This window comes from Paroedura picta, chromosome 3, assembly GCF_049243985.1.
Source record: "Paroedura picta isolate Pp20150507F chromosome 3, Ppicta_v3.0, whole genome shotgun sequence".
NCBI classification, from domain to species: Eukaryota; Metazoa; Chordata; class Lepidosauria; order Squamata; family Gekkonidae; genus Paroedura; species Paroedura picta.
In genome coordinates this window covers 127,044,182-127,069,643 of record NC_135371.1, presented here as the reverse complement: position 1 = coordinate 127,069,643, position 25,462 = coordinate 127,044,182, and the positions used below count along the sequence as shown (strand labels likewise).

The 25,462-nt window shown below is 44.6% G+C and overlaps 1 long non-coding RNA gene across 2 annotated transcripts in view; it reads right to left on the bottom strand.

Moving 5' to 3' along the window:
• Nucleotides 1–25,462, bottom strand: part of LOC143831323 (uncharacterized) — a 211,091-nt gene that overhangs the window by 159,651 nt on the left and 25,978 nt on the right. For both annotated transcript variants that reach the window (XR_013228820.1, XR_013228821.1), the window contains exon 2: nt 4,026–4,136. This is a non-coding gene — a long non-coding RNA (uncharacterized LOC143831323). The remainder of the gene's footprint in view (nt 1–4,025; nt 4,137–25,462) is intronic.

The window sequence follows — 25,462 nt, the reverse complement described above, 5'->3', positions numbered from 1 at the left end:
GCAAAAATCCAAAGTTAGAAGCCAAATTTACCATTCCATTTTTGCCAAATACCAGAGCGTCACCTCGACGACCCCCAATGTGATGATATCGCTTCCAGTTTACATGGGTAGTGACATAGGGTAGTGACATGTCAGCTGAGCCTCCCTTCTGCTCCCTCCCGTTAAGTCCCTCCCATCCCCGCCAGTTGCCAGGAGAATCTGCAACTTGGCTGGCCCAGGAGAGTCCTGGAAATCCTAATGCTGCACCATGTTTTTATTTATTCAGTTATTTATTCAGTTATAGGAAGTTCAATCCTGAGATGGAGCCAAATTGTGGGGAGGCTCAAATCTCAGTGGGTCAAGTTGCAGCAAGAAGTGTGAATAACACAATGAGTCAGACCCTGATCAGTATAAAATCCAGTAATGCAGGGCCATCTTCTGCAAAAGTCCTACATAGCTTGTTCTTCAACATTGCAGCCACACAGGGATGGGTTGGCCAGTAAAGCCTTTGAGGAAAGTCCCACAGACTACCCTTTCTAGGGCTACTCCAATCTCAGGGCAGCCCAGCACAAGGAGGGCAGGAGCCACTGCTGCCGTGAACTGGCAGTCCCAGCCCCAAAGCCACCACCAGATGGAAAGTGTGCGGGAGGAGTTGGCACAAAGGGGATGCAAGGTGCCAATGCCATGGGCCAAACTCAAGCCACTACTGCCAGCCAGCAGCCTCACCTATGTATTTCCTATTTTTTATTTTATTTTCAATTTTTTAACCTGCCCTTCCCCAAGGGCTCATGGCAGGTTACAATAGGTAAAAATACAGCCCATTATTGCATAAAAGTTGCATATAAAATCTAAACTTAAATGATAAAATGTAGCATTATGACATAATTTGCACAGTTCTGTACCCTGGTCTTAGGAGGAATACATGAGATGTGCAGGAACTGTTGCTATCATCCATGCCCACAATTCATAAAGTGGATGGGGGCAAGCCAGGCGAGAAACCCGACAGCCCTACTTATTCCCTTCCCTCCTCCAAGGTGGAGTGGGAGCTCGCATGGGGGAGAGGGAGAGTTAACCCCTCCACCCTGATGCCATGACCCAAATTTAAGCCACTTCCCCTGGCTTCAGGGGACCCAGTGACAGATCTTCAACATCTAATATAGTTGCATCTAAAGGGAAAGATGGGAAAACTCAGATGCCAGTACTCCAGAAAACTGACTGGTTGCTTGTGGAATCCTATATAACTAACTTGGAGACAGTGGGATGTTCCTGTTAACCATAGTGTCCGGTGGCCTTTCATTTACTACCCAAGCATTATTCGTGCCTACTGTCTCTCGCCGAATGCTTCCCTCTCCCCTCTCTTTCTACAATGCAGGGTTTTCTCCCCACTGTCTGCAATTTAGCAGGATCTCATAGATAAGAACTACAAATTTCACCTCAGTTAGGTGGCAAAAAAAGAAATGTGTTTCACTTTGGAAGCAAAGAGAGATATATACAGATTAATGCAGGAGTGGAAATGAAAGGGAAACTATTTTCAGACAAAAAAAGACAGAGAGAGAGAGAGAGAGAGAGAGAGAGAGAGAGAGAGAGAGAGAAGCAGCTGTCACTTCCTGAATTGTGTATCATATCTCTTGGAGCCCATGGATTTCACTTACCTTATTCACCATTGGAAAACTGGATTTGTACTATCCCTCCCCTCCATATCCCCTCTTTCCTATAGCATCAGGCTGTATTTAAGACTGGCTGGCCCTAGGGATTCCAGCCTCCAGATGGGGCCTGGGGATCCTCTGGAATTACAAGTGAACTCCAGGCTCCAGAGAAATTCCCCTGGGGAAAAAAGGTGCTTTGGAGGATGGACTCTGTGGCATTGTATCCTACTGAAACCCCTGTCCTATTCAAGCTCCACCCCCAAATCTCCCAGGGTTTCCCACCCTGGATCTGGCAGTCTTAGCCCACCCCCCATCCTATAATGGTGACCATAGGTCACCTGGAAAGTCTAGCTAAACCTGAACAACTTAGGTGCTCAAATACAGCCTGGAAATAAAATAAGCTAAAGCAGAGCTTGGGGTGGAATTGGGCAAGAAGGGTTGTTTTCTAACAAGCCTCTGCACCAGGCTAAAACAATCAATACCCAGGGAGCACCAAGCCATTATTGAATCAGCAGAATTCATTATTATGGCCAGATTTTTAATAAATGGTTCCACATTTCTTACAGCATGGCCTAACTTCCACCATGATATGATAGCTCAGGAGCAGTTTACCTCTGTCACAAGTCTGTCACAAACAACCAAACGATCTCTGATTATTTTTCTGAAGTCATATAAGTTGGTATTGCCAGTGAGAAAGGATCTCAGAAACCAGATCTCCCCTCTGCCAGGTAAACAGAAATACTCTGGCAAGGAAATAGTCTTTTTGCACCAGATGGCCCCCTAGTACTAGATAAATCCAGCTCTCTTAGGCTTTAACATAAAGGAGCTTAAAATTAATTAGTAGCTCAGTTAAAAACACACACGTGAGTGCGTGCGCATGCACACACACACACACACACAAAGAGCTGCTGTGATCTAAAAGGACTGCAAGAAAAGGGGGCTGATTAACAGTTTTCCAGTGCTTTTAGGCTAAAGGGATGAATTATCGTGCACAAAAGAGGTGATTTTTATTCCACAGAGAGGTTAAAGGTATTTACAAGTGAGGCTTTGATGCCGCTTTGTTTTAAAGCATTTTGTGGAGCTATTTGCGAGATGACAGTTTCAGCAGCATCACTTTGAATTCAGCATTCTCCAGAATGAAAATGAGAATAAGATTGGTTTTCTCACCAGAATAATCAGGAAGCCAGGTGGTTTATGGTTGCCTGGTGACCATGAAAAGAGCAGCTTCCCTCATTCAGGATCTATTTCGAGCTGGCATGTCACCCTGCCATGTTAAAACTAAATGAAGTGAGAGAGGTGACTTGAATGGGGTTCAACCCTGCAATACATTGTAGAGGAGGCACTCCAAGAGGGTGGATACATGCGTTTAAGCAGAAAGGGAGCTTCCTTGAAGATAATGGGATTATGACCTCTCTTTAAATTAAGCATTTGCTTAAGAGTTGCTCATTCTAAGGTTCCTGCGGGCTCTGCGTGTGACCAGCATTTTCTTTCATTCCCCATCACACAAGCATGCTTGCTGACTTCTAAAAATCTCAAAGGCAGATTTGCATCCCGATTATACTCCCAGTTTCACATAAACATGCTTAGGACTAGGTTGTAAATCTCAGACTCAGACATCAGCAAGAATGCTCAGTGTTCCATTGTTCCTACTTGTGGAACTACCTTTGGGTAGTAAAAAGCAGGGTACAAAAACCAGCTCTTCTTCTTCATATGCATCTCTGCAAGCAGGATTGAGGAAAACCACTCTTGTTGAAATTCCTTCTTAGGTCTTAAGAGTACAGGTGCCGTGGCCTCCTTTATCTCTAGCTACACTGCCCCCAGTCAATGCTCTCCCTAACTCAGAGTATCTGCTTGCGGAGATACAGATGCATTTCCGCAATGAAGAAGAAGAGCTGGTTTTTTTACCCTGCTTTTGGCTACAGACTGGAGTGGTCAACCCATCTCTTTGTCCTGCAGGCAGATCAATTTTCATTTCACAGCCAGGAGCCACACTCTTAAGACCAGCTTTTACCATATATGAAAGAAAGCAGTGAGAAGTCCCTTTCATGACACAGCCAACTGAGAGGTATGCTGTACACATGTGGTCAAAACTCAGCTTCAGTTACATGACCAGCCTTGGACTAGGAGTGTCAGATATATGGCCCAGAAACCAGAGCTGAAACTGGTCTGTTATCTAGTCTGTGAGCAAGGAAGAAGAGAGTGGGGGTGACAAGAACAGTGAAAAGACCTGCACCAGGTCAGCTGGCTGGAGGTTCCTCACACACCCCCTGACTGGGTCACAGCCCTCTCTCCTCCTTGTGTCAAAGGCAGGGGGCCATTCCGCACCAGGATCTATGTTGCAAATTGGTTGTGGAACGAAAAAATGCCATTTTAAATAGTGGAATTTGTCGTTATGCATACCTGCCTTTGTAGTGGAATCCAGTTGTGTTTCTATCGTTTCCCACTGGTTTCTGGTCTTGGCAAAAATCGCTAGCCAGGAAGCAATATTGCCGAGCTTTGTCCCGTCCCTGGCTGTCAATCAAACAAGCAGAAAATGGGCGGCCGTTATCATGCTCCCGGAAAGCCCCTTTCCCTTTAAGGCAGGTTTAAAAAAAAAAAAAAACACGCGTTGCAATGAATCTGCGTTGATTCGTTGCAACGGAGAGACCAATCTAGCTAGCAGGTGGTGTTTGAGCTGCTGTTTCATCATTGCCACGCTCCCCCAATAAACCAGCAAACGGGACTGTGTGGTGCTTGGTGACTTAAAACAGCTCTGGGGAGGGACTGCAGCCGGGGAAGCCTTGCTGGGTAAACCAAGGCTCGCCAGTGCATTGATCTCCGCTCGCTCCGAGAAAAAAAAATGGCGATCGCTTCGCTGGAAGATCAGAGGAGAGAGCCAGGGGGAGGGACTTTGAAGAAACCGCAACAATGGTAACGCACATTGGTAACGCACACTTTTCCGCTAGTGTTGCAGAATGGTTGCAAGAGTGTAGCGCTTTCCGGAGGGTGAATCCACTTTTTGGGATTTCCCTGAAAGTGCTACAATGAAGCGCTTTTTGCGGATCGGTTTCAGGAGTGTGGCAGATTGTCAACGACGTTGTGCATAACCGCATTTTTGTAGCGATTTCAATTTGCCACACTCCTGCTACAAAGAATCTGTGCGGAAGGGCCCAGGGGGTTGCTTCCTCCCAATCAGTGCATGGGCTCGCTGGGCCTTCCCCTTTGCTTCAACAGCAGAAGCCACTGCCTTTATTTATTATTTATTTGGATTTTTATCCTGCCACTCTCCAAAGACTCATGGCGGGTTACACAAAAGACTGAATTAAACCCCAATAAAATAAACCACAATCCCCAGCACTAAAACCTATACCCCCCAAAAAAACCCCATGAAATACCTATAGAATGGTGGCATAATCCCTAAACCTTCCCCAGTTTACAATCAAACCACCACACGTACAGGATCGTAGAGTATGATAGTGCTGGCCGGAGGAGAGGCCCCAGTTGTCCCTGAAACCTGGTCTCAACTGAAGACCTGTTGGAAGAGCTCAATTTTACAGGCCCTGCATAACTGAGACAGCTCGGTCTGGGTCCTCAGCTCTTCCAGGAGCTCATTCCACAAGGTTGGGGCCAGATCCGAAAAGCTCTGGCCCAGGTCTAGGCCAGGTATGCTTCTCTGGGGCTGGGAACTGTTATCACTGTTGCTGCCACCCTTATTCCAGAGAAGGGGATTTTCAGGAGAAGGGAAAGAAGAAGGGAGGGAGAAAGTCCTTATGTGTGAAGGTGGTGGTGTGTGAGAGAGCTGCTGATGGAAACAGGTGTTAGGGGAAGTATAGGAAGAGGAATGCCAGAGTGTATCTTGGGGGGAGCTATTTAACAGACTGGAAGGAGGAGCACAGAAAGGAAGGGTTGAAATGCGGGCAATGGGGTGTATGTATGGTAGAAACCATGCTTGGAAAGCCACAGGAGGGAGGAGAAATATAGTTGTTGGGGTGAGGGAAGGTGCTGAGTTTTTGTGTTTGTGGGGTGATGGGATGCAAAAGCAGGGATGTAGTTGGAGGCTCTGCTGAAACAGAAGTCTTGAGCAACCAGAGTTGCAGAGAAAGAAATTGCTGATCTAGTGTAGTGGAGAAGTAGATTTGCAGACAGGGAAGAAGGCCCCTGGAATTCCTTCCTTCCTTCCTTCCTTCCTTCCTTCCTTCCTTCCTTCCTTCCTTCCTTCCTTCCTTCCTTCCTTCCTTCCTTCCTTTATTTCTATACCACCCTTCCTTGTGGCTCAGGGGAAGGAAAGGGAGATGGAAAGGAAAAGGGAGATGGAAAGGTGGGAAGTATACTTAAGGCAAACTGCACATAGTGAATCAGTACAGTTGACAAAATGGGACATTCACAGTGCTCTTCACCTCCTAATGAAAGGAGGCCATGAATCACAGGTAGGTGGGGGACCAGTGGGATGCTGTACTGATAGATAAACTTTCTGAAATTGGCACTAGCAAATTTTACCAGGTTGGGGGGGGGGTCTGAATTACCACCAACTTAAGACTTTTGCTTCTAAAATTCTGCCTATGTTTAAGACAATGTACATCAGTGAACAGATCTTTCCTGTAATAAATTTCAGTAAATGAAAAGTACATTCTCAGCTTACTGACACATACCTAAATAGCATACTCAAGATTGCTACAGCAGACATTGACTCCAAATTTTGATGCGATAATTCTGAACAAGAAATTACAGTTATCAAAGATTATTATTAAAATAAAATATTTTAAGAACGTGAATGATTTTAAGCATGTTTGTTTTTTGAGTAAAAGTTAATGTAAATTGGATTTGCCTATGTTCTTTATAACGCTTATATCTCTGATACCTAGCATTACATTTTATGGCATACATGGCCCGGCTAGACAAAGTAACATTTGGGTTAGGTCAAATCCTTGTCTACAACTCTGGCTTAAACACACTAATTAATTCAGCAGATAACAACAACAACAAAAGCAGTATTACAAAAGCAGTCAATATTTCAGATTTTGCAACCCAGCAAAGATTTAAGTAGGAACAATGTCAGGAAAAGGCTAGTTCTGCTCCAGAACTTCATTTATGTATGCTGTGTTTCAAGATGGTGACATGAGAGTTGATTCTGGAGGAAGTGAATACAGTGCAAAAATCCAGAGTTAATATCTCCTCATAGTTATCATTTAGCTTCTATATTTACTTGTCTTTTACCACATTCACAGTTAATGTACTTAATATTATACTAGTCCATACGGCTGTCAACTCCAGCAAGGGAAACTCCAATAGACTTGGTGCTGATGCTTAGGAGGACCAAGTTTAGGAAATGAGGGGAATCTGTGGTGATGAAATGCCATGTCTTCTGATGTCACATCCTGTGATGCCATACCAAGGACAAAATTTGACTTCTCCAACTCATTTCCATCATGTGAGGTCACTTCCTCACACCAAAATTCAAATTTTACACTTAAGTTTCCTGTCCCATATCTTTTCCCTCGACCCATTCCTCCCAGTTTATATCAATTGTAGGCTTTTGTATATCATACTAACCCCTTGAAGCTAAACATTTCTGCTGGTATAACTGGCTGCCATCCAAGTCTCTTCCATTCAACCTTTAAAACAAACCATCATACATGCCTCTCTAAATCCTCTATACGTTTTTTTTCAGCATTCAAGAGAGTTATCCATGCTGAAGATGCATAGGAGGATTCAGCCAACATCAGTTACACCATTCTCAATCTCCAACTTTAGGTTTTCTAGAGGCAACATCAGAGATTTCTCCTAGTTGCTGCCATATGCCATAAGGCAGTGGTCCCCAACCTTTTTATCACTGGGGACCAATCAACACTTGACAATTTTACTGAGGCCTGGGGGGGGGGTAGTCTTTTGCTGAGGGACGTCACTGCCACCACCTGAGCCCCTGCTCCGCTTGCTTTCCCTCTGGCACCCTGACTTCCCACCACCTGCTGGGGGGCGTTGCCAGCAGCAGCTGCACAGTGCCACACAAAGGGGGAGCCCCAGCCATGGCGGCCTCCAGAGAGCACCAAAGGTGAGCTAGCGGCGGAGTGGATGGGCAGCCCCCAAGGCAGCAGCAGGAGGAGGACGAGGAGGAGCCGTGGCCAGGTACCGACTGATCCACGGACCACTGCCATAAGGCATGCAGAAGTCCTACAGCATCCACACTCTGTGTCTCTTAGACACAAAGAGATCCCATAGAGTTTGTCCTCAAAGTTGTTATGTCTGTTAGGAGAACTGTAGTCCAAAGATCAGTTGTAATTCCAGGAGAGCTTCAGAACCCACCTGGAGGTTGGTAACTAGTGTTACCAACAACTAATTTGCTTGTTTGAAAGTTTGGTTAGAGTAAAAAAAGATTTCTAAAATCAGCATTATAAACAGGGGTACAAATATACTTTTTTAAAACATTTAGGAACCAGTTAGACTTTTCAGAGCCAGACTGGTGAAGAAACAGTTAAATATTCCTCATGAACCAAATGGTAATTTGAAGACGTTACTGTGAGGAAAATGGTAAGTTGCTTATGGATATTTCCCAAAGAAAGAAGGGAAGTTCATCAAACACAATTTTGATATGAATTTTGTCTTTCGCTCTAGGGAACTAGAGAAGATTCTGAGTTATTAGATATTAGCCTGGAGCATTGTGATAACATTAGACATTATTTATCATTAAAGCCAGACAGGAGCAAAAAATAGCCATTTTCTTGTGCAGAAGAACTATATGGATTTGAAACAAGAAGATTGGGGGAGGGAATCACCCATTGCCATGGAAGTACAGCATCTTATTTCCTTGATTTAACCTAGGGTGAAGATAAGATTCTTAAGAACAACAGAATATGTGAAAAAGGGAGGTGTGTGTGTCAAAAGACCCAGTAATTTAAATCCAAAACCAAAACTTAAATCCCAAACCAAAACTTATGTTTATTAAGACAAGCCAAAAATGATATAAATTTTTAAGTTCTCCAGAACTCTTAATGAAGCTGGATTATAAACACACACACACACATGTGTGTGGAGAAATGTTAATTCAGGCCATAATCTTGCTTGCATTCTTTGCTTGTATTTCCCTTTGCTTGTATTTCCCTTGGAAGCATTCATACTGTTTTGTGTTCTTTAGGATGGAAGAAAACAACATTGATTTTGGTTTTGGACCAATGCAGCTTCTTGGAACTTCTAGGAAATTAACACTACGGTCTTATTCTGCACACATTGGATAATGCACTTTCAGTGTTCTTCTGCAGCTGGATTTTCCTGTGCAAAACAGGAAAATCAACTTCTAAAGTGCACTGAAAGTGTGCTATCTAATGCGTGTGGAATACAAGTTGTACACTCTTGGCCCATTGGAATCAATGGGTTCAGAAGGGTCTAATTCTGATTGAAACTGAAAACAAAATGAAACTGCAGTTCTTCATAGAATTCTGGACCTCAAAGTGTCTTTTGATTTGAATAAGGCTAATGCAAGTAGAAAAGTATTATAACTTGAACTAGGGTTTAAGGCCCGTTGTAGGCCCAATATAGTGGGCGCTACCGGGCTGGCGGCTGGGTGCGGGAGGGCCCCCCGGCCTCCCTCCCCCCCAGCCTGGGTACCCCCTCCCCCCCGAGTCCCCGGCTTCAGCGTGTCTGGGACACGACGGGGCTGCTCCGAGCTCCATGCTGAAGTCTCCTCCGCCTGCCCCCCTCCCACCCAAGTCCCCGGCTTCAGCTAGTGGATGGATGAAAGAACTACAGTTGGCAGTGCAGGAGGAGGTGGTACCAGCAGTTCTGCCATACACAGCAAAGTTTTTGGATGGAGAGCCTAGCATGACCTGCCATCAGCATGACCTGCCATAACAGTGAGCATGCACTGGATCTGGGCAAAAGACAAAAATGGCAATAAATTTGGAAAGCTGTTGAAATAGAGGCTTACCGTCAAAGTTCAGACTTTGCATCTCTACCCTTGACCCATGTCTTTCAGTACTGGCTTTAAAAATTAGTCTGTTTCTAAATGAGGACTGCTAGGCTGCAAACTGAGGGGGATGCAAGCAAAAAAACAAAAAAACAAAAACCCAGCCAGGAGCCCCAGGACTGATGAATACAAAGTCTGAAATTTCACAAAAGTGATTTATCCCATCCCATTTTGCAAGCTGTTCTCCACACAATGGTAAACCACTGCCTAGTAATTGAGAAGGACACATTCTCTTTCTTATATTGAGTCTGCCTGTGAGTGATGATGATGGCAAGTTAATTAATTATCTCCGGCATCAGTTTACTTGAACATTTTCTTTTTCTCAGCCATTTGAAAAGAACCCAATAGAGGGCTTGATTAGGGGGATAATGAAGGAAATTTCCAATAGATTATATCATTTCTCATCTATTTGCAGCCTTTGTTAACATAGATTGCTCTCTTAGTGCTGGGATTCAAGTCAGGGGAATTTCAGAAGCATGTAAATCTACCTTAAATGGGATATTTAGGGATAAATTCAAATAATTGCATGTTTATCATATTTCTGGAAATGTGATGCGAGGAGGGAGAAGATCAGCTGGCTGAAACTCAGTTGAGAGGTTTTATTATATGGAACCAGTTTCCTTTTGTGCACCATTCTAGGTAAACAATCTTCATTTTTGGGGAAGCGGTTGATATCGCTTCAAAAATTCAGACTGCCAACGTTGCAAACGTTAGTGTGGCAGGAGGAAAAAGGCTTAGTGTGGATCTAAAGCTATAGCATTCTTGTATCATTGTGGGGGAAATCCCACATTTGAGAAAGACTCACAGGTTGCATCTCTGTAGGAGTTGTTTACAATATCGTACTAAAATAACAATTCCTTCTGCATTGGCCCAAGGAGGTGTACTAGCAGATTCAAAGGCAGTGATTTACTTTCTTCCTTTGCTACAAACAGATACTCAACTTGGTTTGTGTCTTTAAGGCATTTGCCACTTTTCCATAGCTCCTAAGACTATTCTTCTGTACAACTGCATACTAATGCATATACAATGTTAACCTTTAATCAAATGTTTCTGTTGTTTTCCTTGAGAATATATTACCTGTACAAACAGAAGGAACTACCATGTTATAGAGAAGTTTTTCAGAGCTGTTGTCTGACGTTGTTGTTGTTAGGTGCAAAGTCATGTCTGACTCATCGTGACCCCATGGACATGATCCTCCAGGCCTTCCTGTCCTCGGAGTCCATTTAAGTTTGCACCGACTGCTTCAGTGACTCCATCCAGCCACCTCATTCTCTGTCGCCCCCTTCTTCTTTTGCCCTCGATCGCTCCCAGCATTAGGCTCTTCTCCAGGGAGTCCTTCCTTCTCATTGTCTGATTATTTGCCCCAGTTTCCTCATTCAGAAACTTAGTAAATTAAGTTTACTACAGGTGTGGAGAGCTCCTGGAATTACAGCTCACCTGCAGAGCATAAAGATCAGCTCCCCAGGCAGAAAGGGCTACTTTGGACAGGGTTGTGGTAGAGAAGAAACATTTAAGGCTTCCCACACAGGTTGTTGTTGAATTGAAAGACTTGAGGCCTACTGCACAGGGTTGTTGTGCAGATGAAACAGGAGACAAAAGAGCCAGTTTCCTCTGCAAAATAACGCTGTGCAGTGGCCTCAAATCTGCAGAGAGTTGCAAAGACGAAAGACACATGGCTTGGCTGTGTCTAACCTCCGGGCAGAGCAGTATTTTAAGTGAGAAGGGGCTTTTCTGTGGCCCTGTCAGGCCACTGTTTGGCAGAAGGGGAAAGTCCCCCCCCCCTCAAAAGGAAGGCCCTCAGGCTCCCCTGCATTGCTCTTGGAAAGGCCTCCCTCCCCTCAGTCAGGGGCTGTTAGAGGCTCCTTTGCAGCAGGCCTGAAGGGGGGGGGAGGGGGAGCACTGCAGCCTTCTGAGGCAATTTGCAGTTGGACATGACAGTTAGGACAGCCTTGGGGCAAAAAGGGCTGGCGCAGCCTCTGTTCTCATCCCCCTTGGCAGCCCTGCTGACCTCCTCTCCCTGCGGTGCTCAGGAGCAGACTGGCAGCCAGACTGGGCTGGGTGAATGGAATTTTGGTCTGTCCTGGTGAGGGGCCAATAGGAAGGTGCTTCGCACACCTCCCCATTGGCTGCTTGGCCCTAGATGGACACTCGGAGGGCCCAATCAGGAGCCGCTTCGCAGCTCCTGATTGGGCCCTCTGAGTTTTTATCCTGGACAGGGCCTGCCCTAACTCCTCCCCAGGTGGCTTTACCCTTTTATTTAACCGCAGGAGCGGTTAAAGATGGCGTTTGTTTGAATGTAATATAAGCTGCCATAAAATAGTGAGAAGAATAAATACCTGAGAGAAGAGGAAACAGATTCCAGTGGTAAAGTGACAGGAGTGAATCTGAGTAATTTCCTCTGACAGTAAAGCAAGACTTTCTTGCCTCCCTTTGCAGCATGAAATGCTTTCCTAAATGCTTATCCTGGAGGACATGTGACTCTCAAGCAGAGCATGAAGGACATAGTCTGATGATTTCAATGATCTGATGAAACTGTTCCCCATCTGTGAATGGAAATTCACTATGGGATTTGGTCCACATAGTCATAGATAATCTGGGTTACAGATCATCTGGGAAACTGAGTCCTAGTAAAGTGGTAATCTGGCAACCATACCTTTTAGGAGTTGCACCAAGGATGACTGAGCTGAGAACAAGTCCTTTACTGTCTCAAATAAGGTTAGCAATAGAAGAGCTATTTTTGTACCCCGCTTTTCATTACCTGAAGGAGTCTCAAAGTGGCTTCCCTTTTCTGTCCCCACATCAGACATCCTGTGAGGCAACTAAGGCTGAGAGACTTCAGAGAGCTGTGACTGGCCCAAGGTCACCCAGCTGTCTGCATGTGGAGGAGTGGGGAATCAAACCTGGTTCTCCAGATTATAAATTGCTGCTCTTCACCATTACACCAATCTGCTCTTCACCACTACACCAAGCCCTGGCCCTGGTTGAGGCCAGGTGTGCTTTCAATAGGCATGCATGGGGATGTAACTCTTTCTTCTGAAGTATATAGATTGATAGGTCAGATTCTGAACTCACTAGCTCTGTGGCATTTGTGAACTGGATTTTTACCCAGGGGAATTTGAAAATGACAGACACAAATTCAAAAAGGCAGAAGTGGAAAGTGTTGGATGGGGTTAAATGTCCCAGTCAGGAGTGAAGCAATTTCCTCTCCTGCCTTTTCTCTCAGAAGCTTATCATCTCCAGCTGGGACGATATAAAGCCCCATTTAATCGAGATCCATTTAACACTGAATCATGCTAACAAGATTACTTAGCCAGGGCTAATTCTGTACTTGCTGAAGTGCCGTATCCAGGGAGAGTAATCTGTATGCAATGGTGGCGGGTCCTCAGATAGGTTGGTCTATAAAGCAATGTTCCACACCTCAGACTTTCCCCCCATCATCTCCCTTCCTCTGTCATTAGAGATCATTGCAGAGAGAACTCTGCATTACCCCACAGAATCCTTGAAGGACAAATGGTGTTCTTTGGCTGAATACACAGGGATGGGCTGTGACTCGTGGTAGAGTGCCTGCTTTGCCTGCAGTGGGGCCCAAGTATGACCTGGGGCATCTCAGGTTCAAAAGATCGGAGACCTGAGTTCTTGGAAAGCAGCTACCAATTAGAGTAGGCAAGGGGCTCATGGCAATTATAGTCCATAGACATCCAGAGAGCCACAGTTTAACTACCCCTAAAGTAGACAATAATGACCTTGTATGTATAAGGCAGTTATGTATAAGGCAGTTTCATGTGTCACCTTTTTAAAGTTTAGTGAGACCCCACCGTCTGCAGATGAAGTTTCATCCCCTTGCCCAGAAAGTCTTTATCTGTTGTATTTCTATCAGTCAAGTAGTGCAAAAGACAAATAATCTGGGGAAGAGAGGGATACAAAACCTTTGTTGGTGAGGGAAGCCAAAACCTTTGTTGGCTTCAACTCAGTTGTTATATCTGGCAAAACCCTGCCCTACAGTATGACATACTGTCCCCAACAACCAGTGGCACCCCTCAGTAGTTGAGGGCTGTGTCAAAGCCAGACACTGTTAACGCCTGCCAAGACCCTGCTGGGCCCAACTCCATCTTTTTCTCAGCCACTGATTCGACACGACAGGTGCTGCCAGAAACTCATCTTATGCACCTCTCCCCCCCCCCTCCCAACATTGTATTGTTGCTCAAATGACCAGGCAGAGTTTTTATTTATTTTTATTATTAGATTTTTATCCCACCACTCCCAGACAAGTTGGCTCATGGTGGCTCACAGGATAATAAAACAAATAAACCCCATAAATAAAATATAAACAGATAAAACAGCACAGGTAAAACAACACAGATGGTGGTCATAGCAATCCCTCATTAGGCCCATTATTCCTCAGTTCGTCCATTTCCAGCTATGGCAGCAGATGTAAATCTGGGGTGATGAAAGCCCCCCCCCCCCCGAAGGACCTGCTCTTCTCACCCAGTATTCAGCCCAGCCTCAACCAAAAGCCTGGTGGAAGAGCTCCATCTTGCAGGCCCTGCAGAACCCAAAGAATTCCAACAGGGCCCCAGCTCTTCCGGGAGCTCATTCCATCAGGTAGGGGCAAGGACCGAGAAGGCCCTGGCCCTGGTTGAGGCCAGGTGTGCTTCCTGAGGGCCTCAACATATTCATACCCGTAGAGCAAAGTGCCTTGTAGGGGGCATGAGGAGATAAGCAGTCCCGCAGATAGGTAGGATTCAGTAAACCATTTTTTGTCAATCTGTACTCTCAGAAAACATCCATTCTGAAACAGCCCCATATGGGAATGAAAGCACTTTGAGCTGGGCTGTCATCAATTTGCCAATGTCAACAAGCTCTATCTCCTCATGGACGGATGTCTGGACTGCCTTCCTGTAACCATTCGCCAGATGTTTGGAAGCCATTACTGTGTGATTAGATCAGAGCCGCCTGAAACTCAACCCCTCCAAGATGAAGGTCCTGTTGCTGGGTAACAGAGGGTTGGGTCAGGAAGCATGCTTACCCACCCTAGCCGGGATGCAACCTATGAACATGCCCATGGTTAGGAATTTGGGAGTGACACTCGATGCCTCACTGATTTTAGAGGTGCATGTCAAGAAGGCAGCCCGCCAAACATTTTTCATCTTCACCAGGCATGGCTACTAGTGCTCTACCTATCCTCTGAACATCTGGCTACAGTGTTCCATGTGACAGTCACTTCCAGAATAGACTTCTGTAACTTGCTCTATATGGGCCTTCCCTTGGCCTTGAGCCTGAAATTGCAGAATGTAGCTGCTAGGGTCCTCACAGAGACGTCTTGGAGGGCCTGTCCTGAGGCAGCTGCATTGGTTTCCAGTTGCCACCTGGATCCGGGTCAAGGTTCTGATTTTGACCTTCAAGGCTCTTTGTGGTCTGGGTCCCACATAATTGAAGGACTACCTTTCACCCTATACTCCCTGCATGGCTTTAAACTCTGCAGGCACTAATTTATTGGTCATTCCTGGCCCCAGGAAGGCATGCCTAGCCTCAGCCAGGGCCAGGGCCTTCTTGGTTCTGGCCCCTACCTGGTAGAATGAGCTCCCAGAGAAGCTGTGGGCCCTGTGGAAGTTTTCAGCATTCGAAAGGGCCTGCAAAATGGAGCTCTTCCGCCAGGTCTATGGTTGAGGCCAGCATGGCGAGGAAGATCTGATGGGCTCCCCAGTGTTAAGGGCTTAAGCACCCGCTATGTGATCTGTGCTGCCTCCTCCTATTCCCACTTTTGTACTAGATCAGGGGTAGGCAAACTGTGGCCCTCCAGATGTCCATGGACCACAATTCCCATTCACTGGCAGGGGCTCATGGGAACTGTAGTCCATGGACATCTAGAAGGCCACAGTTTGCCTATCCCTGTACTAGATTTTTTGGGGGTGAGTGGGTTTAGTCTACAATGGTTTTTAAAATGTTTTAGCTGCCTGGAAGAGTTTTAAGGGAATTTTAATGGGGTTTTTAACATGGACAAACTGTAACCTGCCACTTGCAGGCTATGAGAGTGGCAGGCAATAAATCAAAATCAATCAATCAATCAATAAAAGGTGATTAGTTGCATATTTGAATGTTGCTTTGTGTTGTATTAAAGAGAGAACCTTGTAGGAGGGGACCAGCTCTGCTAAACTTGGTAGGACTTCATTTTAAGTAAAAGGTCATACAGCATGAGCCTGAACCAGAACATCTTCGTCTGGTTAAAATCCTCCATGTTTTGTTTATATCCGGCATGTACTGCGGGCTTTGTGTGTTGCATGTACTTATCCCTCTCGATACCGAGACAAGAGGTTATAGCTCAGTAACAGAACACACAGTTTGGCTGCAGAAGCACTCCACTCCCTGTCCCAATCTTTCAGGCACGATCCCTGTCTTCTGGTACATTTTCCCTGATAAATCACTGTCCCATTTTTTTTCCTTCTGAAGATGCTTTGTGTAGATGTTCTTAGTGCAAGTTGCGAGTATTACCATTTTGCAGGGTTCATCCCTTTGCCCAGGGTCTCTAAAAGTTAAACTGCTAAGTGAGAAGGATGGATGTATTTTGTCTCTAATTTACATATATTTAAATTCACATGCATGGGCATTAAGGTGCGTTTACTGCATTACACATGCCATGCACCTCATCTTGAAATGCTGATAAAAGATTTAGGAACAATTATATTTCTTTAGCTTATCTTTAACCTTTAAAATCTTGAATTTTAGTAGGATGCAGGATAAGCAATAGAAGAATAAATCAATTAGGAGTGCCCTGGGAATAATTATCCCTGGGAATAATAGCTCATCTCCAGACTAAAGAGATGAGTCCCTCTGGAGAAAATGGCTGCTTTGGATTGTGGACTTCATAGCATTAGACTCCACTGAGGTCCTTCCCCACCCTAAATCCCACCCACTCCCAGTTCCGTCCCCAAAGTCTCCAGAAGTGTCCCAACCCAGAGCTGGCAACCCTAAAATCAATACTACATAAACCACTGGTAGAGCCTTCAGCAACATGTAGCTTATGATCTTGGAAGGAAAGCCTTTGCAGGAGAATGGGTCTGTGTCTGTGTGTCATGCCTGCACCTGTTGTAACTCTGGCTGAGCCCCAAGAGGGTGCTCTGAAGGCCATAGAGCAGGGGGAGTCAACCTGTAGTCCTCCAGATGTTCATGGACTACAATTCCCATGAGCCCCTGCCAGAAAATGCTGGCAGGGACTCATGGAAATTGTAGTCCATGGACATCTGGAGGACCACAGGTTGACTACCCCTGCTATAGATGATCTGGGTGTGCTGCCCAGGCCAAGCTGACACCATCTGGAGACCCTGACAGTGAAGATTGCATCGAGGATTAGGGCCAGCCTGGTCCTCCAGATGATGATCAGCCTGGTCCCAACCCAGGTGAAACTGCAGGATAAGACCCCATCAAGCCAAGTGGCAGGGAAGGCAATGATGTACAAATCTGACAGCTATCAGAAGACCAGCATGACTGTCAGTATGCTGTCAATCTAGATGGGGTCCAATTGCAGCGCCTTTATCAGATGAGGACTAGGCCCAGCTGCAAGTCCTCTGGTTGAAAGCTACTCCATCCTACCTTGGTGTACTTTGGGAGAACCTTGAAGCAAAGTTCTCTGTGGGTGCAATGTGTGCGCTCCCTGCCTGTCATCCCACATGCTTGGTGTACCAGTTTGCTAAGGCAAAGTTCTGCTTGACTGACTTCTGGTTCCTGACTTCGACTTTGACTTCTGACTTAATTCCTGGTTCCTGACTTCATCTTGGGTTGGCTTCATTCCCAACTCCTGACCTCAACTTGTTCCTTGACTCCCCTCCTGGCTTTTGAACTCCAGTCCAGTCTTTGACTCTGCTCCCGGGTACTCAATCATGGCATGGCCTTGGTATTTCCTTTGGCAAACAACCCTGGTCCAGTTTTGACTACACTCCCTGCCCCACCCTCTTTGGTCTCCCTTGGTTTAGATTGGACTTTAACTCTGAGCTTGTCTATCAGATTTGTAACCAGTGTGTAGCCCAACAGGGCAGCACAGGGGGGGGGAGGGAAATTCCTCCCAAGAGTTAATGTAGTAATAGGATCATTACTTCTTGCAGGGCCTCACTTCCTACATGGCCCTTATCATCTTTAAGGCCAGAGTTAGGAATGGGGTAATTGGTTTATTATGAAAACCTGCATTCCATTGGATGGGAGAGAGGAAGTCAGGAGTGATAAGGTAATTTTCTAGAGGATTTCAGCAAGACCACATCCTGATTGAATTGTCATCATCATGTGATGTCAGTTGGCCAAAAAAACAATAATTGGGCTAAGAGCCTGGAGAAGAAAGCTAGCTTGGATTCTGGTAGAATAAAGGCCTGGAAGACTAAAGTCCTGGACTATGATAGGCTTACATTGGAACTGACAGTAACATTGTTGTTGTTAGGTGCGAAGTCATGTCCAACCCATCGCGACCCCATGGACAATGATCCTCCAGGCCTTCCTGTCCTCTACCATTCCCCAGAGTCTATTTAAGTCTGCACCTACTGCTTCAGTGACTCCATCCAGCCACCTCATTCTCTGTTGTCCCCTTCTTCTTTTGCCCTCAATCGCTCCCAGCATTAGGCTCTTCTCCAGGGAGTCCTTCCTTCTCATGAGGTGGCCAAAGTATTTGAGTTTCATCTTCAGGATCTGGCTTTCTAAGGAGCAGTCAGGGCTGATCTCCTCTAGCCCTGACTGGTTTGTTCGCCTTGCAGTCCAAGGGACTTGCAAGAGTCTTCTCCAGCACCAGAGTTCAAAAGCCTCAATTCTTTGACGCTTGGCCTTCCTTATGGTCCAAATTTCACAGCCATACATTGCAACTGGGAAGACCATAGCCTTGACTAAATGCACTTTTGTTGGCAGGGTGATGTCTCTGCTTTTTAGGATGCTGTCTAGATTTGCCATAGCTTTCCTCCCTAGGAGCAAGCGTCTTTTAATTTCTTTGTTGCAGTCCCCATCTGCAGTGATCTTGGAGCCCAGGAAAATAAAATTCTTCCCCATCTATTTGCCAGGAATTGAGAGGGCCGGATGCCATGATCTTGATGTTGAGTTTCAAGCCAACCTTTGCACTCTCCTCCTTCACCCGCATCAAGAGGCTCTTTAGTTCCTCTTCACTTTCTGCCATTAGAGTGGTATCATCTGCATATCTGAGGTTGTTGATATTTCTCCCTGCAATCTTGATCCCAATTTGTGACTCCTCTAACCCCGCCTTTCTCATTATGTGCTCCGCATACAAGTTAAATAGGCAAGGCAACAGTATACAGCCTTGCCAAACTCCTTTCTCAATTTTGAACCAGTCATTGATTCCATGCTCAGTTCTCACTGTTGCTTCTTGATCTGCATATAGGTTTCTCAAGAGACAAATAAGATGCTCTGGTATTCCCATCTCTTTAAGAACTTGCCACAATTTGTGGTGCTCCACACAATCAAAGGCTTTAGCATAGTCAATGAAGCAGAAGTAGATGTTTTTCTGATACTCTCTAGCTTTCTCCATGATCCAGCGTATGTTGGCAATTTGATCTCTAGCTCTTCTGCCTCTTCGAAATCCTGCGTGTACTTCTGGAAGTTCTTGGTCCACATATTGCTGGAGCCTAGCTTGAAGGATTTCTAGCATAACTTTGCTAGCATGAAAAATGAGTGCAATGGTGCGGTAGTTTGAACATTCTTTGGCATTGCCCTTCTTTGGGATTGGAATGTAAACTGACCTTTTCCAATCCTGTGGCCATTGTTGAGTTCTCCAAATTTGCTGGCATATTGACAGTAACATAGAGGATGCCTAAACTAAGGCCTTTGCCCTTGGGACTTTAAGATTCCACAATCTGATCGAGTCGACTGAAGATGGCGCCGTAAAAGCTGGACTTCTGTTCAGCTCTTAAGCCATGCCGAGGGTCAGGAGCATCTGCACCTGGCTGACCTGAGCAGATACGCAAATCTGCTCGCTGGTCGCCCCAGGAACCGGGAACGGCATCCTGAGGGTCCTACAGATCCGTGGGGAGGTAGGGATACCGAGCTCCCCGGATCAACAGCGGCGTGTGCTCAAGGTCACGATGGCGCCCTTGTCGCAAACAACTTTCTAAGCTTGAAACGACCAGCTGACCCTACATTCTTCCCAGACCATCTTTTACCAGATTGACAGGAGCGCTGACAGAAGCTGAAGTTTACAACAGTAAGGATTGAAAGCTTTCTGGCTTTTCCCTTTCTTTTCCCACAAGCTCTCCCCCCCCTCAACCAATTTACAAGTGAATTCCCTCTTTCGTCGAGTGAGAGACTCCCAGCTAATTATACCCACTAACCAAACAAAGAGAGAGCTTTGAAGTGTTGTCGGTGAAAGTTCAGTGGGGGTAGCTGACTTGTTACGGAGATCGATAAACTGATAATTTGGGATCGCTTGTGCTCCCGCGAGACCTCACGAGCCTTTCTGTTTATAATTTGTGACTGCCTAGAACTATGGAAAAATTAACTAAGGCACAGCTTTTCCATTTGTTATGCGAAGGGAACTCAAAGATACTGAAAGCAGTCAATAAGCTGGAAAAGGAAATCCGTGGGATTAAGTGGGAGCTTTTGGACGGAGCCGATGGTCTGGAGAGAGCAGCTGACATAGCTCAGCCAATAATAAATCAAACGAAAATTCAATGTTTGGAAGTTAATCAACAGGAGGGGGAGAGTGCTAGGGATGTAAAAACCCAAAGTACCTTTGAAGAACCTGGGAAAACAGATTCAAGGAAGGAAAGCACTGAAAACCTGGAAATCTATTCAGAGCAGGAAGTGATTTGGATCAGCAAAATAAAAAGAGTCTATTCAAAAGCGACAGCACCCAGGAAGCTATCAGGAGATATTCCTGTGCGACCAGAGGAAGAGATCCAGATTGATAAAGTATACAGAGCCTACTCAAAGGTGACTGCAAGCAAGAATCAAGTAAGAGACTTCTTTGGCACTGACAGAAGGACAATCAGAAACACTCTACTATGGAAAAAAACACAATTTCATTTTCTGCGACCACCTGAAGGATGAGTTGAACAATGGAGTATTCTCCTGGTTTCCTGTGGGAAAGACAGCAGCAGTAACTTTTAGGACAGGACCAATATCTGAAGGGAACTGACTTTATATCATCTAAGACAATAATAGAATATATCCTTTTAATAGATTATATGTATTAACAACTACTTTGCTAAGAAAGATGGTAATAACTCCTAGATCAGGATCAATATGTGATGGGAATTGAATATGTATGTTAATATGTATGCTAAAAGAGGATGACAAACTATACTTCATAGGTATTAACAAGACGGCAGTAGTAACTCCTAGGTCAGGACCAATTTATGAAGGGGACTGACCTTATATCATTTAAGATAATAACAGAATATATTCTTATAACAGATCATATTCTCATATGTATTAACAATCACTTTGCTAAGAAAACTTCTAGATTAGGAATAATATGTGATGGGAACTGAATATGTATGTTAAAAGATGGCAAACCATATCAGCTGGTCGCTTTTTTCTTAATTTTTCTGTAAATGCTTTATATAACAATAAATAATAAAACTATAAAAAAAAAGATTCCACAATCTATTGCAGACTTCAAATATGTAAGATGGTTAATCTAGCTTTTCTTGTTTTCTTTGCTGTATGATTTTAGAGTGATGTGTTGCTTAGAAACAAAACTATTTTTGAATATTATTTAATAAGAAAAAAAGAAGACTTGGTTTTTATGCCATACTTTTCACTATTCAAGAGAGTTTGAATGTTGATAACAAAAACCTTCCTAACAAACACCTGCCCACAACTGACACTCTGACCTATTCCACACCAGGAATCCAGCCCAACTCACTGCTTCTTGCAGATCATGCCAAATTCCCACTGACACATGACATCGGTGATGGCACGGGCTGATCCTGGGATTGGTGTGACTCAGGCCCTTGGTTGACCCAGGGCAAGGGAATGCAGAAAAATCCATATCCCTTTCTTTGCCATGGGCTTCATCAGTGCCTACATTGGGCCTGGGTTGTGTGTCTGTAGAGGAATTGGGTTGTCCTGGCCCAATTTCTCCCCCCCCCCGTGCCCGATATAGCATTCTGGAAAGAAAAAAATGCCCCAAGCGGCTCTACCACACTGTGCAGATTGGTAGAGCTGCCTGAGACATTGTAAAAAAGAATTCAGCATTGTGTTGCTACACAATACCACCTTCTTAACAACAACCATGACAATAATTTTTAAAGGCCCATGCTGCCCTGCATCATGGTAGAGCCTTGCTGCCTCGGTTGCTGTGCAGGAGCACACATCTGGGACAGATGGAGGGAAGCAGTGCGGTAGGCGGGCCTACCAATGAGGTAGGTGGGGCTGGGATAGTTCTGACAGAACAGTTCTATAAGAACAGTTCTAACAGGATTGTGACTAGCCCAAAGTCATCTATCTGGCTGCAGGTAGAGAAGTAGGGGAACAAACCTGGCACTCAAGAATAGAGGCTGCTGCTCTTAACCACTACACTAAGCTTGATTAGTCACAGTCCTGTCAGAGCTGTTTATTTTATATATTTTTACAAGGATTTCTTTTTCTTGCGCACACTAGTTCTGGGCACCCATGAAATTCAGGCTTGGAATACTTGACAGAGTGTTACATGCATACCCCTATTTCATCTGTGAAATGTTGGATAAGATATTGGTGCTTGATGACTAACATTTTTTTAAGCTACTATCTCCACAGTAGGTAGATAGAATCCTGATAAAAGATTGTTAATGTTCCATGATGCCTAAACATCTCTGCCTTTGGAAGGGGGCAACCTAGGGCTAAGGGGGAGAAAAGCAAATCTGGGAGGCAGTTTGAATTGGAAGGCAGAGAGAGGGGGAGAGACAGAGGGGGGGGAGAGAGTTGGTTATAGAAACTCTCTTTAGGTATTTGACACAAGAACAGCAGCTGTAGTGTCCGTTTACAGTTGTACTATCTACTTGCTTTTGCTATGTTCTGCTTGTATGAGAAAGAAGTATTGCAAAGACGCCATAAGATTCCAGTGCTCTCTCTGTCCTACAAAACAAATTAAACCTTCCAGTAGTACCCAAGGATTTCTGACCATACGAAATGGGCCATAGAATAATATGTGGGGTTTCTTTTTAACAATTGCTGTCAGAGAGGGAATGGAATGGGCAGAAATAATAAAATGCATTGTAAAATATTTACTTGCAGTTCTATTGTTAAGCACTAAGAGAGATAATACAATTAGTATTAGTTCCTGGTTTCTGAGGGCCGAACTGAGGGAAAGTCTTGTGTTGTCTGTTCACACGAGAAACAGGTTTTGTTAAGGGTCTGTTTCCCCACCACCACAGAATGGAGTGTGCAGGGAAATCCTGCTCCTAACACTCCACATCCCATTGTGCTCTGTGCTTTGAAGCATTGTTTTCCCATCAAGGCTAATACCAAAAGTGAACTGGGTTGGTAGAAAATGACTTTAAAGCAGAGCACAGTTTGAGAGGGGAAGGAAGGGCTTAGCTGCCCTCACCTTCCCTTCAGAGAACACCAAGACAGTTAACAATTTCAAACATACATGATAAAGTTACATTTAGAAGCCATCAAAGTCAATTGAAATTAAACTCACAAATTTTTATCATTAGAAGAATTGAAAAACTGATAAAGTTAGGGGTGTGCATTTGTCTTTCTTTGTATTTTCTGGTTTGGGTCTATTGGACCTGGAAAAAAAATCAGGATTCCTGAAAATCCCAGCATCAGTAAAGTATTCTGATCTGGGATTTTTCACACCTTACTCATTCAACATACGCAGACTCTCCTAACTTCACCCACACAAACACCATTCCCCCCCCCATCTCTTTTTTCCTTTCAGTCACATGCCTCACAATCTCTCAATTTCTCACTTTTATTCTCCCCCTCATTAATATTCTTTTTCCTCTCTCATATAATTCATCTAATAACCAAGTTCTGCAAGAGGGCATCACATAGAGCTAATTATATGTTTCTATAAAAAAGAAAAGTTGGGGAGCTAACCTCATTAAAATGTAGCAGTGGTGTCTATGCATGTGCAAACATCACGGGGGGGGGGGGATGAATGAGGAGGGAGAACGGGGAAAGGGTTCGGTATGAATAGCCATGGGAGGAAAGACCAGGTGGGTGGTTGAGCAAAGGGATGGGAAGAAAGACTGGAAGGGTGACTGACCAAAGGAAAAGAGTGTGTGTATGTGGGAAGGCAGAGTGCCCTCTACTGAGTGGCAGCAAGCAACCCAGGATGCCAATGGGAGCTCTTCTACCATAGCAGGAGAACTGGCAGGCCTACTGCTGAGCTCTCCTTTCCCAACCAGAATTGATAACCTTGCGCAGTTTGTGATCTTGGAGGTTTGCACACTTGGGGCAATGTTAAGTGTGCTGTAACAGGGCCAACAACCTCTTCACCGTGTCACAGGGTTGTTAACTCCCACTTGGGAAATACCTGGAGATTTGCGAGTGGAGATTGGGAGCTCAGGGTTTGGGGAGGGGAGGGACTTCTGTGGGGCATAATGCCACAGAGTTCACCCTCTAAAGGAGCTGTTTTTCCCCATGGAAACTGATCTCTATTGTCTGGAGATCAGTAATCCCAGGATATTGCCAGTTGTCACGAGAAGGCTGGCAACTTTAAGGGTATAGGATATCACATTTTAGTTTCAGTTCATTGCTAATGTGAGAACTCCTAAGAGAAAATCCAGAAGTTTTAACTAAGAATGCATAAACTGATATTTTGTTGAGGATGGGAAAAGGTAAGTGGCTGATTGGAACTATGCCAATGAAAGGAAAGTGTAAATTGCTACTGAAGATTTCTTGCAGAATCGAATGACAGAGAAGCCATATTTAGTAACAGACAGATTAAAATGAGAATTGCAGGAGCATGAAGTCTAGTTATCTGCAAGTCTTTCCACAGCTGAGCCTCAAGACACGCACTGATTGGTAATTCAGATCATGAAGTTTGTCCCTGTGGAGTTTCCATATGTTTTTCCCCTGGAGGAGTTATGAATATCAATGCACCCTTTGGGTACTATCTGTGAAATCCTCCAGGGGATGAAATGAGAACTGACATTAATCTGCCACAGGTAGACTTTGCAACTTTTCAGCATTGTCCAGCTTTCTGTGTGTCAAAGGACAGAATGCTGCTCAGCCACATGTATTGTGAACATATGTGAATATTCCTCATCTTGGGACAACACATATTAAAGCTTTACTGAGTAGAACTGGGAAGACTTTACCATATACAACCTATATAAGCAAAACAAATCAGGGTCAAGAAATGTGTTCTCCAAAGTCAGGTGACTTTTTATAGCAATTTTGCTGCAGACATGCATTTGGACTCTATCCTGTCAACATCGGACTAAATCATCGTGGGCCAAAGCATGTATGGTTTATTGAACTGCCATTGGTTTACTGTCTGAAGATGTAGTGAGCCATTTAACCCACTGGTGCACGCAAGCATATTAATCAAAAGATTAGTGTAAAAAAAGCAACAACCTCAAAACAATATTGTTTTGCTTAACCATGGGGGGAGCATATTGATCTACTATAAGTGTTGTATAATAGTTTGAGAGACAGACTAGAATTTGGGGGACTTGGGTCAAAATTCCCATACTTTCTTACCAATGATCATAAAAGCAACATACAATGATTTAATTAATCTGTAAGAACTAATAGATCCAGCTATTATCAAATGCAATTTGGTGGAAGTGTCAAATGCCCTCTGGAATTATATTTATTTATTATATTCTACCTTTCCAAGTGGAGTAACTCTGCTTTGCCCAATTTATGAAATCTCAGCAGTGTAGAAGCCTTCCTGGCAGCTTCAATAGGACTATCGCAGAGTAAGAGCTGTAGATCTACAAGTGTCTGACAACTGTCCAAGAATGAGTGTTGGTCAGAG